Source organism: Callorhinus ursinus, unplaced genomic scaffold, assembly GCF_003265705.2.
Source record: "Callorhinus ursinus isolate GAN/ISIS: 27379988/994484 unplaced genomic scaffold, GSC_fseal_2.0 scaffold38, whole genome shotgun sequence".
In the NCBI taxonomy this organism is placed as follows: Eukaryota; Metazoa; Chordata; class Mammalia; order Carnivora; family Otariidae; genus Callorhinus; species Callorhinus ursinus.
Window position 1 is genome coordinate 10,285,609 of NW_027397100.1, and position 12,665 is coordinate 10,298,273.

General features: G+C 41.5%; 1 protein-coding gene and 2 non-coding genes across 4 annotated transcripts in view; 2 read left to right on the forward strand and 1 right to left on the reverse strand.

The window, feature by feature from the left end:
- The window catches only part of PHF20 (PHD finger protein 20), a 146,133-nt gene that overhangs the window by 105,885 nt on the left and 27,583 nt on the right, over positions 1-12,665 (reverse strand). The gene's annotated exons all lie outside the window — the stretch shown is intronic.
- TRNAK-CUU (transfer RNA lysine (anticodon CUU)) lies at positions 3,692-3,765 on the forward strand. Its single transcript has one exon. It is a non-coding gene; the product is annotated as a tRNA-Lys (tRNA).
- Positions 8,559-8,690, forward strand: LOC112827960 (small Cajal body-specific RNA 20). Its single transcript, XR_003209368.1, has one exon.

Here is a 12,665-nt window from a genome sequence, read left to right on the forward strand (position 1 = left end):
TCCTGATCTCAGCTCAGGTCCTGACCTTGGGGTTGTGAGTTCAAGCCCCATGTTGGGCACCATACTGCATGTGGAGCCTACTTTAAAAAAAAAAAAGTTGCATGCTCTACCGACTGAGCCAGCCAGGCACCCCGCAATCACATTCTTTAGTATTTACCCAAATGAGTTGAAAACTTATGGATAAATAAACTGTGGTACATTCTGACAATGTAATATTATTTAATGTTAAAAAGAAATGAGCTATCAAGCCATGAAAAGACATGAAGAAACCTTAACTGCATATTACTAAATGGAAAAAAAAGCCAATCTGAAAAGGCTACGTACTGAATGTATGTTCAACTGATGACATTATGGTAAAGATAAAACTATGGAGACAGTAAAAAGGTCAGTGGTTGCCAGGGTTTAGGAGACAGCAACACTTGAAGAGGCTTTTTTTTTTTTTTTTAAGATTTTTATTTATTTGACAGAGAGAGACAGCAAGAGAGGGGAACACAAGCAGGGCGAGTGGGAGAGGGAGAAGCAGGCCTCCCGCAGAGCAGGGAGCCCGATGCAGGGCTCAATCCCAGGGCCCCGGGATCACAACCCGAGCTGAAGGCAGACGCTTAATGACTAAGCCACCCAGGCGCCCCAAAGCACAGAGGATTGTTAGGGCAGTGAAACTATTCTGTATAATACTCTAAACAGTGGATATGTGTCATTATAAATTTGTCCAAACCCAAAAATTGTACACCAAAAGTGAACCCTAATGTAAACTACAGAATTTGGGTGATCATGATGGATCAATGTAGGTCCATGAATTGTAACAAATGTACCATTCTCCTGCAGGGTGCTGATAGTGGGGAAAGCAATGAGAGTGTGAGGGGGCAAGGGATGGGCCTTCTCTGTACTTTCTGCTCAATTCTGCTGCAAACCTAAAGCTGCTCTAAAAAATAAAATCTATTTTTTTTAAATCCCAAGTACTCACTGCCAATTCCCAAATTTCTATCTCTAACCCAGAGCTCACACCTCAATGCTTGACTCAGTTAGTTATTCAACCATCTGCTCAACAATCTCCATTTGGTTATCTAAAAGGAATGCCATATTTAACATGTCCAAAACCAAATAGCTGATTTTCCCCATTTCAGCAAATAGTAATTCTACTAGTACTTAGACGAAACACCCTTGGAGTCACCCTTGACTCTTCTCTGTCTCTCACAACATCATCTGCAAATCTGTCAGCTATACCTTCAAAAAATACTCAGATTCTGACCACTTCCCATCATTTCCATCACTGCTTTTTTTGTTCAAGCAACTATCACCTTTAATTCAAAACTACTACAGAGCGCCTGGGTGGCTTAGTCGTTAAGCGTCTGCCTTCGGCTCAGGTCATGATCTCAGGGTCCTGGGATCGAGTCCCACATCGGGCTCCGGGCTCAGCGGGAAGCCTGCTTCTCCCTCTCCCACTCCCCCTGCTTGTGTTCCTGCTCTCGCTGTGTCTCTGTCAAATAAATAAATAAAATCTTAAAAAAAAAAAAAATTCAAACTACTTCAAAAGACTCCTCACTATTCTCCCTCTTTCTTTCCATGCCTGCCTATAGCATATTCTACACAAAATAACCACACCCACTTTTAATAACTGAAATCAGATAATGTCACTTCCCTGTTTAAAATCTTTCAATGACTTCCTATTACATTCAGAATAAAGTCCAAATCCCCAAGTATGGCCAGATCTGGCTCCTGTTGACATTTGTGGACTCATCTCCTACCTCTGGCACCATTAATCTTTACCCTCCTTGAACATGCCCAGCATGCTGTGCCTTGGTTGCCTCTGCCTGAAACCCTTTTCCCCTGGATATCCACCTGGCTCACTCCCTCACTCACTTTGCATCTCTATTCCAATGTCTCCTTAATAGAAAGATCTTCCCTGAATACCTTCTATATGAAAAAACACCCCTCATACACACACCATGTCAGACTCTTGTCCACTTGTAAGTACTTATTTCTCTTTCTAGCATTTATCACCACCTAACCTTATAGGTATGGGTCTGTTTGTTTATGGTCCATCTACCCCCACCAAATGTCAGCTCCTAAAGATCCGAGACTACATCTGTCTTAATCAAGGCTCTATCTCCAGCACCTAGCATTGAATGAATGCCTTGGCATAAGACACCTCTGTGAAGCCTTCTAAAAGTCCCACAAACGAAATTAACTGTTCTCCCTCAGGGGGTTATAAATGGAACTCCATACAGAGTTAAGTATCACTTTATGATATAATTAATTTCAAAAACTTCACTTTGTATCCTAGGTACAAGACACAGCATGGGGATCAGAGTCATACCCTGCCAAACTCAGAAGCCAGACTACCTGGATTCAAGTCCCAAATTCATTACTTACTAGTTGTGCAACTTTGGGCAACTGAGTTAACTGCCCTGTGCCTGTTTCCTCATGTATAAAATGGGAATAATAAAAATACCCACACCTCGTAGTGTTATGAGAATTATACAGGGTGTAACACGTAATGCCTTTAGACTTGTTCCTGGCAAAGAATAAATCCCTCAATAAATGTGAGCTATTAGCAAAGACGTAGGCATGAGAATATATGATTAACATCATTTGCTGGCAATGCTAAAAGCCAGAGCCAAATACCCAAGTGGCCTCTAAACTTCTTGAGAGGCCTACATGATTTTTCTTCATTCCACAGTGTGTAGCTTAGTGTCTGACTCAAAGCAGACACTCAATACATGTATGTGAAAAGCTCAGAAATGAAAAATTATTTTTATTTTTTGTAAGATTTTATTTTTGCAATGTGGGGATCTAACTCACAACCCCGAGATCAAAAGTCACATTCCACTGACTGAGCCAGCCAGGTGCCCCAGTGAAAAATTACTTTAAAAAAAAAAAATAAAATAAAGGGGAAAAAAAGGATAGTACAAGAAGTGAAGAGGTAAGAAGGAGGAACTCAGACTTGATCAGTGCAAATAATTCTAACAAAACAAAAAAAAAATTAAGAGGAGAGCTAAGGACATTATGCAACTCAGATTTTAAAATCCTTTGTACAAAAAGTGGAAGGAGACCACGATCAACTTATATGGAAACAAAGCAGTGGAAATGTGCCATAGAGTCAGGAAAGCAACAGACAGAAGGAGTTTTTCACCATGTTCTGGGCAAGAAGAGAGAAGGCCAGGCCTACTGTTGGAGGCAGATGGTGTGCTGCTGACAGATGAAGGGAACAAGGCAGAGGGTGGCAGAACTAGCAGTTTCTGTTCTAGCCACCAAACATCATTGCGAGGAGACTGCAGACTCTCACAAGCTAATCAGTTCATCTGCATAACCCTAGAGGTAAAGTGGACAGGTAGGATAACACCATCCATAGAGTAGTAAATGGATATCTGGAAAATTGTGCCCCAAAGTGGTAGGTCCAAAATTAAAACACGAATTCTTATCAATAATCCATAGCCTGAATGGTGAGATAAACTGTTTTGAGAACTAACAATCTCCATGGAAAATCTAAATCTGTATTTTACAAACTCCCCTCTCTAAATAATAAAAATTCTAATCCTGTGATTTCTTTGGGACCCTAGAATTTAGAAAGGAAAAGCTGGTTTGGATAATTTACAAACGAATTTTGGTAAGGTATACATAAAACACTTTTCTAACAAAACCAAGTTAAGTCTCAGATTCATCAGTGATTAATCTGTGATCTTAGTGGGGTGCCCAGCTGGCTCAGTTGGAAGAGCATGAGACTCTTAATCTCAGGGTTGTGGAGTTCAAGCCCCACGTTGGGTGTAAAGATTACTTAAAAATAGGGCGCCTGGGTGGCTCAATCGTTAAGCGTCTACCTTCGGCTCAGGTCATGATCTCAGGGTCCTGGGATCAAGCCCCGCATTGGGCTCCCTGCTCAGCGGAGAGCCTGCTTCTCCCTCTCCCTCTGCTGCTCCCCCTGCTTGTGCTCTCTGTCTCTCTCTCTCTGTCAAATAAATAAATAAAATCTTAAAAAAAAAAAAGATTACTTAAAAATAAAATTAAAAAAAAAAAAACCTGTGATCTTGGGCAAGTCATTTTACTTCTGAGATTCAGTTCCAAATGGCCTTGCTTTTGGGGATTAAATGAGATACCTCATGTAAAGCAATTAAGGCAATTAGCATCGTACCTGACACACAACAAATCTCTGATAAATGTTAGCTACCATTGCTATTGTTCAACCTAAGTATATGTATAGTAGACAAGGTAAGAGAGAAACCAGGCTTCCGTATAAGCATCACAGACAAAATAAATCAAAGATACAGTCCTATTAAAAATATCAAAGCATTAATCCAGAAAGACCCACTCACCCACTCTGGGTCACATTTATATCTTCATACACATCTACTGTCACATGGGTTTTGAAAAGTACTTTAACCCTTTTCATGCCTTTTTTTTTTTTCAACCTAGCAGCAAATCCAGGAAATATGGAAGAGCACTCAGAAAAAGATCACTAGGGAAAGGAATCACCTGAGAGGCACAGCCAGTCTTTGGAGTCAGATCAACAGGGGTTCAATCCCAGCTCCACCACACACTAGCTGTGTAATTTAGAACAAAGGACTTTTACCTCTGTGAGCCTTGGTTTCTTCCCTCATTTATAAAATTGAAACAATAAACAACATAGCTTGCAGAGAAGATTTAATGGAGAAGCTGCATATGGGGAGCCTGGCACAGTCAGTCCTGCACATAATTGCTATCTAATTCTGCAATATCAAAAAAAAAAAAAAAAATTCTCTCCGGCTTAAGATGCAAGCAATCAGAATAACCTAGAAAAATGTTTTCCTACAATCATTTGGAACTTGGTCCACAAATACTTTATTGATTACATATTATATGCCAGGTGCAATTTTCAGGCACTAGAAATATATCAGCAAACAAAATTGATAGCCCACTAATGGCTGCCTTGCAAATGCACCCATCGCATCCTTATCAAGTAGAGAGTAACTGACCCCAGCTACAAAGGCTCTAAACCCATCCAACCTCTGTACCATCTCCACACTTCCTTAGGGCTGCTCCCCGCCAAGGATTGAGTGAGCAGGTATACTAAGACTCTTCGTGAGAGACAAGACTCTTTTGACAGCAACATTGACTTGAGAAATCCCCATCTCCTTTGCCAAAACTTTCTTTTTTTTTTTTAAAGACTTTATTTATTTATTTGACAGAGTGAGACACAGCGAGAGAGAGAGAGAGAGAGAGAACCCAGGCAGGGGGAGTGGGAGAGGGAGAAGCAGGCCCCCCACGGAGCAGGGAGCCCGATGCGGGGCTCGATCCAAGGACCCTGAGATCATGACCTGAGCCGAACACAGACGCTTAACGACTGAGCCACCCAGGCGCCCCTCCTTTGCCAAAACTTTCTGAAAACTGTACTCAATGGAAAACATTCTACCTTCCTTTTCTCTCCCCCGCCAGGGGTAAGACTTCCAAGACAGTCCGAGAGCTCTCCCAGCCTCTTCCCCTCACTCCCTTACTCCCCCTTTCCCCCTACGGGGGAGTTTCCAAATCAATCAACTGCATTGCTTCTCAGAGAACGCAACCTATCCCACCAGCCCTCAATTAAGCTTGCATTCTAGTAGGAAAGACAGATAAATAAAAAAATAATCAGGAGTACCCGGCTAGCTCAGTCAGTGGAGCATGCGACCCTCGATCTCGGGGTTGTGAGTTTGAACCCCACACTGGATATAGAGATTACATAAAAATAAAATCTTGGGGGACCTGGGTAGCTCAGTCAGTTGGGCATACGACTCTTGACTTTGGCTTGGTCATGATCTCAGGGTCCTGAGATCAAGCCCCACATCAGGCTCTGAGATGAGCCTGAGCCTGCTTAGGATTCTCTCTCTCCCTCTCCCTCTGCCCCTCCACCCCCAACTTGCAGCATGTACTCATGTGCTCTCTTTCTCTCAAAGAATAAATTAATTAACAAATAAATAAAATCTTAAAAAAATAATAAAATCAAATAATTATATACTGGCAAAGATATAGCATAAGCGAATTCTTTAGGTGTTCTCCTTATCCTGTAAGCTGTGATGCTTATAAGAATCTATAGATGTGTTAAAACTCATAGGCATGTATGCCAAAAAAGGGAGAATTTTACTGTATGTATATAAAAATAATTTAAAATGTAGAAAACTATACTGCAGGAGTATTAAAAAGGAACTCACAGTGGTGCCTGGGTGGCTCAGTCAGTTAAGTGTCCAACTCTTGATTTCAGCTCAGGTAATGATCTCAGGGTCATGGAGACTGCATAAGATTCTCTCTCCCTACCCCCCTCTAAAATTAATTAATTAATTGATTGATTAAAAATTGAATTTTAGAAATAAAACAAAGATTTTCAAAATAAGAGAAAAGGCAAAAAAATCAAAATATAAATTACAAAATAGTAAATTTAAATTGGAAATACCAAAATGAACTCTCAACTTTTAAAAAATTTTATTTCTTAGCTCTACCCATTGAAAAGACCTAAAAGCAATAACATTCTAGCAGCAACAAACACACCCAGTGCCCAGAGCTTTACTTCTAAACACTACCTCCACCGAAAAGGAATTAGGCCTCCTTGGAAAAATGACGGACTCCAGGGAGGAGGATGACATGGGCAAAATAAACGTGGGCCTTCTAAGTAGTGCCAGAAAAAAAGAAAATACTCAAGGACTAATAGAAGTGTGTCAAAAGAACAAAAAACCCGGTTTAAAGGGCCTCCCACTAGCTAAATTTGAGATAATTTTAGCACCAAAGAGAATAATTAATGTAACTAACTGCAACACCACACTAAATAATCTGAGTTTTGGGGATCCTTAAAAATGAAAAAAGAAAGGGGCGCCCGGGTGGCTCAGTCGTTGAGCGTCTGCCTTCAACTCAGGTCGTGATCCTGGGGTCCTGGGATGGAGCCCCGCATCAGGCTCCCTGCTCAGCGGGAAGCCTGCTGCTTCTCCCTTTCCCACTCCCCCTGCTTGTGTTCCCTCTCTTGCTTTGTTTCTCTCTGTCAAATAAACAAATAAAATCTTAAAAAAAAAAAATTTAGTAGGAGTCAGGGCACCTGGGTGGCTCAGTCAATTAAGTGTCCAACTCTTGATTTTAGCTCAGGTCAAGATCTCAGGGTTCTGAGATGGAGCCCCACATTAGGCTCTGCACTCAGGCGGGAGTCTGCCTGAGATTCTCTCTCTCCCTCTCTCTCTGGCCCTCCCCTACAACTAGCCCACAAGAGCTCTCTCTATAAAATAAATATTTTTAAAAATAAAATGTAGGAGTTGGGGGAGAAAAATATTTATTTATTTATTTAAAATTTGGAGTCAGAAACATTAAACACTCTGGAGAATTCTGGTTATTTCAGAAAGGCTATGAACTCAGTCTATCTGGATTCAAATCCCAGTCCTAACCCTGTGTGACCTTGGGCAAATGACTTAATCTCTCTGAGTCTCCTCTGTCTTACTGATAAAATGAAGCAAATAATAGCACCCATATCTCATGGTACTTTTAAGTGGAAAATTAAGTTAGATAATCCATGAATTGCAGAACTACAACTTTAGACTTCTGGTCCTAAAACTTCTTATAAGCTGGCCATAAGGTTTTCATTTTTTTTTAACTTTACTTATTTATTTGAAAGACAGAGAGAGCATGAGCAGGGGGCAGGAGAAGAAGGAGAGGGAGAAGCAGACTCCCCAATGGGCAGGGAGCCCTATGAGAGGCCCCATTCCAGGACCCTGGGATCATGACGTGAGCCAAAGGCAGATGCTTAACCGACTGAGCCACCCAGACACCCCTACAATGTTTTCATTTTTATAGTAGACATAATTAAGAAGAAAACTAGTGGCTGTACTTTCCTAGTAATACGGAATACAAAATACTTCCACAGGAATGATCCTATCTAATCCACATAATCCAATTATAATTCCCCATTTTGCCTACATGCAAACTGGGACTGGGAAAAGTAAAGTAACTTGACCAAGTAAACTCAGCTAGTAATTACAGCATATGAAACTCTAATCCAGAATTCATCACCCTCAATTACAAGCATTTATCAGTACACCAAATAAGGGCTTAACATTTGTAGAAATTACTTACAACCTGAAGTTCACAGGCTGGGCTGTTGATTTTCTATGTTTCTGTTTAGAAAGGCATTCAAGGTAGCCAACTTATCTGAATGTGACTCAAGGACAATTGGATTTCTCTGTGTAGTCACCTGCACCCAAAGGGACCTAGCTATCGAACCCTGAGAACTGATCCTATAGCACTGATACCCCACCCCCAAAAAACTCTGCTTTTGCCCAAATGTCCGCTGCCGCTTTACTTATGGCTCCAGTCTCACCTTTTCTGAAAAGCCTGCCCCACTTCCCCAGGCCGACTAAGGCTCATCCTTCCCCAGGCCTATACATATTCCTTCCCTTAGCCCCATTCACATTCCTCTAAAACCAGGCCACTCTAGCCACAAGCAGGTCCCTCTGTGCCCCTAACAAGATCTGTTCCCCTGAAGACAACAAAAGTGGGCAGGGCAGCATTCTATTCACTGCCTGACATAGAGCTTGCTAAATTACCACGAAGTGAGTAAATAAGTAAAAAATTTGAAGGGCCTCTCTCCCATGAGGCTGTGTGGGGGTCCCTTTTCTCCTTAGCCAGGGTTAGAGGTCAAGATCAGCCTTTGAGGATCATTGTTGGAGCTGCCACAAGCTGGCAGTCTTGTTTTCCTGCCTTAGACATCTGTAGTTGCAGAGTGCCCACTTGATCTGTATCAGGCATGCTGACCCCACAGCCAGACTAGAGTCTGAAATGGCAGCACTGGGCATGGGGCTTCTGGCTGTCCTTAGATAGTGCCAGGCTCTTCTTAGTTGATCCTGACCTGTGTTGCCCCAAAAGTAGCTTGGCCCCCTGCCTGCCCCATAGGCAACACCTAACAAACACACCTAGACAGGGTCCATACTGGACGGCAAGGTGCAGGGTGGCGAGGAAGAGCCATGAGTAGGTGCTGGAGAAGAAGGAGCACTGCAGGCACTGGGGCAAGGAGGTCAGACCTGACACTTGGTACACCAGCCACAAACACAAGCCCTGCTTCTAAGCAGTTAGCTGTGTCTAATCGGACAGCTCAGGCTGCAAGTGAGACGCTTTCTACCAGCTTCCAAATAATGTTTTAGAAAAGATTTCAAGTTCTAACAGCTTTTCTTCACTAATAAAAGTTCTGAAAACATCTTATTTTCTTCTAAAAGCAATAAACTGCTTTCTGTGGAACTGTGAAAAAAAAAAAACTGGAAGCAGGGGTGCCTGGGTGGCATGGCTGGTTGAGCATCCAACTCCTGGGTTTGGGCTCAGGTCATGATCTTAGGCTTGTGAGATCAAGTCCCAAGCTCTGTGCTCTGCGTGGAGTCGGCTTGAGATTCTCTTTCTCCCTCTCCCTCTGCCGTTCCCACTTTCGCTTTCTCTCTCTAAAAAATATATTAAATAAATCTTTACAAACAAATTGGAAGTTGGGGCACCTGGGTGGCTCAGTCAGTTAAGCATCTACCTTGGGCTCAGCTCATGATCTCAGGGTCCTGGGATCAAACCCTGCATTGGGCTCCCTGCTCAGTGGGGAGTCTGCTTCTCCCCCTCCCTCTGCTGCTCCCCCTGCTTGTGTTCTCTTGCTCTGTCAATTAAGTAAAATCTTTTCAAAATAAATAAATAAAATTTAAAAATAAAATAAATGGAAGCAAAAAGTTCTACAAAGGTAGAATAACCATCTGAAATATAGTTTATCCACTTGAGAACAGATTATCTATTACATTATACTATAACTAAAAAAATAAAAGAATATATAAAAATCTTATGTACACATAGATCATGCCTATTCTATTTGTATTTATTTACTTATTTATTTATTTGAGAGTGAGAGCATGCACACACATGGAGGGGCAAAGGGGGAGGGAGAGAGACAAGCACTCTGACCTAGATTCAATCCCACGACCATGAGATCATGACCTGAGCCCAAAATCAAGAGTCTGACGCTTAACCAACTGAGCTACCCAGGTGCCCCATGCCCATTTTAACAGAATTTTTTTAAGCAATCTCTATACCCAACATGGGGCTCAAACTCACAACCCAAGATCAAGAGTCATATGCTCCACCAACTGAACCAGGCAGACACCCTATGATCATGCCTATTTTATATATGAGCAATTACAAAAAAGACTACCTTGTTAGGTTGGTAAAACTACAAGTAACTTTTTCATATGTTACTATTTACTATATAAATCATGTTATATTGCTAGCATACTTGAAAAAATATGACATAAGCATAAATAAAATCAAGATAATTAACTTAAGAAAATGAAAATAGCAGAACACTAACTATTAAAGAATTTGAGGGGTATTTGGGTGGCTCAGCCAGTTATGGGTCTGACTCTTGATTTCGACTCAGGTCATGATTTCAGGGTTGGGAGATCAAGCCCCACATCAGGCTCCATGTGGAGCCTGCTCAAGATCCTCTCTCTCCCCCTCTCCCTCTGCTCCTCCTCACCTAATAAAATAATAAAAACTTTTAAAAAGTAAAGTATTTGATTTGAAGTCTAAAATTTATTTTTACCAAGAGGAGTTATTGGCCAGATGCCTAGGTGGCTCAGTCAGATGGGTATCTGCCTTCGGCTTAGGTCATGATCTCAGGGTCCTGGGATCAAGTCCTGCATCAGGCTCCTTGCTCAGCAGGGAACCTGCTTCTCCCTCTGCCTGCTTGTGCTCTCTCTAGCAAATAAACAAAATCTTAAAAAAAAAAAAAAACGGGGTGGGGGTATTGGCAAGATTTAGTAAAGCTTCAAGAAACTGTTCCAGATGGGGCACCTGGGTGTCTCAGTCAGTTAAGCACATGACTCTTGGTTTCGGCGCAGGTCATGATCTAAGGGTCCTGGGATCAAGCCCCACATCGGACTCCCTGCTCCGCGGGAAGCCTGCTTCTGCCTCTGCTGCTCCCCCTGCTTGTGTTCCCTCTCACGCTGTCTCTCTTTGTCAAATAAATAAATAAAATCTTAAAAAAAAAAACAAAAACTGTTCCGGCGGGGGGGGGGGAGAATAAACTACCTCATTTCCTAAGACTTCTATAACAACAGACTGAAATTACAAAGGAAGGTGCAAGAAAAGATCAAAACCAAAAGTACTAGTGAACATGGATATCAAAATCCCAAATAAAATATTAGCAAACTTAATCCCATAATTTATTTTTTTAAAGATTTTATTTATTTATTTGAGAGAGAGAGAGAATGAGAGATAGAAGCACGAGAGGGAAGAGGGTCAGAGGGAGAAGTAGACTCCCTGCTGAGCAGGGAGCCCGATGTGGGACTCGATCCTGGGACTCCAGGATCATGACCTGAGCCGAAGGCAGTCGCTTAACCAACTGAGCCACCCAGGCGCCCAATCCCATAATTTATTATATAAATGACCTAGTAGGGTCTATCCAGGCATGCAGGCAAGAACTGTTCAACATTAGAAAATCTAATGTCATATACTATGCTAATACACTGAAGAGACAAAAATGTATACAGTGAATTAATTAGATGTCCAGAAAACATTAGATGAAACTCAACAGTCACTCAGGCTAGGGGGAAAAAAAAACAAAAAAACAAAAACAACTTCCAGCAGACAAAGAAGAATCTACTTTAATCTGATTAAACAATCTACCATGATCTTAACATTAAACATCATACTTAATGATGAACCATCACACGTGCTCCTATTAATCAAACAATAAGACACAGAAGGCCACTATCACCACCACCATTTAACACCATGCCAGTGTGGTCCTGGTCAATGAAAACTAGAGAGAGAGAGAGAAGGAAAGAAAACACAGCAAAGATGGAAGGAAAGAAAAGAAATAAGAAGCATAAGGACTGGAAAGTAAGAGGCAATATACCTGTTTGCATATATATGACAGTCTACCTAGAAAATCCAAAAGAACTAATAGGACAAGTATGAAAATGCAGCAAGGTTTCTGGATACAAGTTTAGCATACAAAATTTAACAGCAGTAAACCCTCCCATAACCACCACTTACCACCACTTTTGCTTTCTCTACCTCCCATCCTTTCGTCCCTTCATATTATCTTTAAAGTCTCAGATAACGAATCATTTTATTCATAAATATCAGTATGTAATCTCTAAAAAATGAGGATTTTTTTAAGATTTTATTTATTTACTTGACAGAGAGAGACACAGTGAGAGAGAGAACACAAGCAGGGGGAGTGGGAGAGGGAGAAGCAGGCTTCCCGAGGAGCAGGGACTTCGACACGGGACTCGATCCCAGGACCCTGGGACCATGACCTGAGCCGAAGGCAGATGCTTAACAACTCAGCCACCGAGGCACCCCTAAAAAATGAGGACTTTTTAAAAAACATAGCTATATCATTTCCATACCTAAGAGTTAACAATGATGCCTCAATATCATTAAACAATGTTCAAATTTCCAACAATCTCATAAATGTCATAAATCTTTTTTTAGCAGTTGCTTTTAAACTATGATCTCAAGTAGAACGCCTGGGTGGCTCAGTCAGTTAAACTAGGAGCTCAGTAAAGTTCACACACTGAATTTGGTCAACAACAACAAAACTCAACAGCATTACGTAACACCACCAAAAACCAAAGAGAAAATGTAATATAAAAGGATCCAGGGATGCCTGGGTGGCTCAGTAGGTTGGGCATCCAACTCTTGGTTTCAGCTCA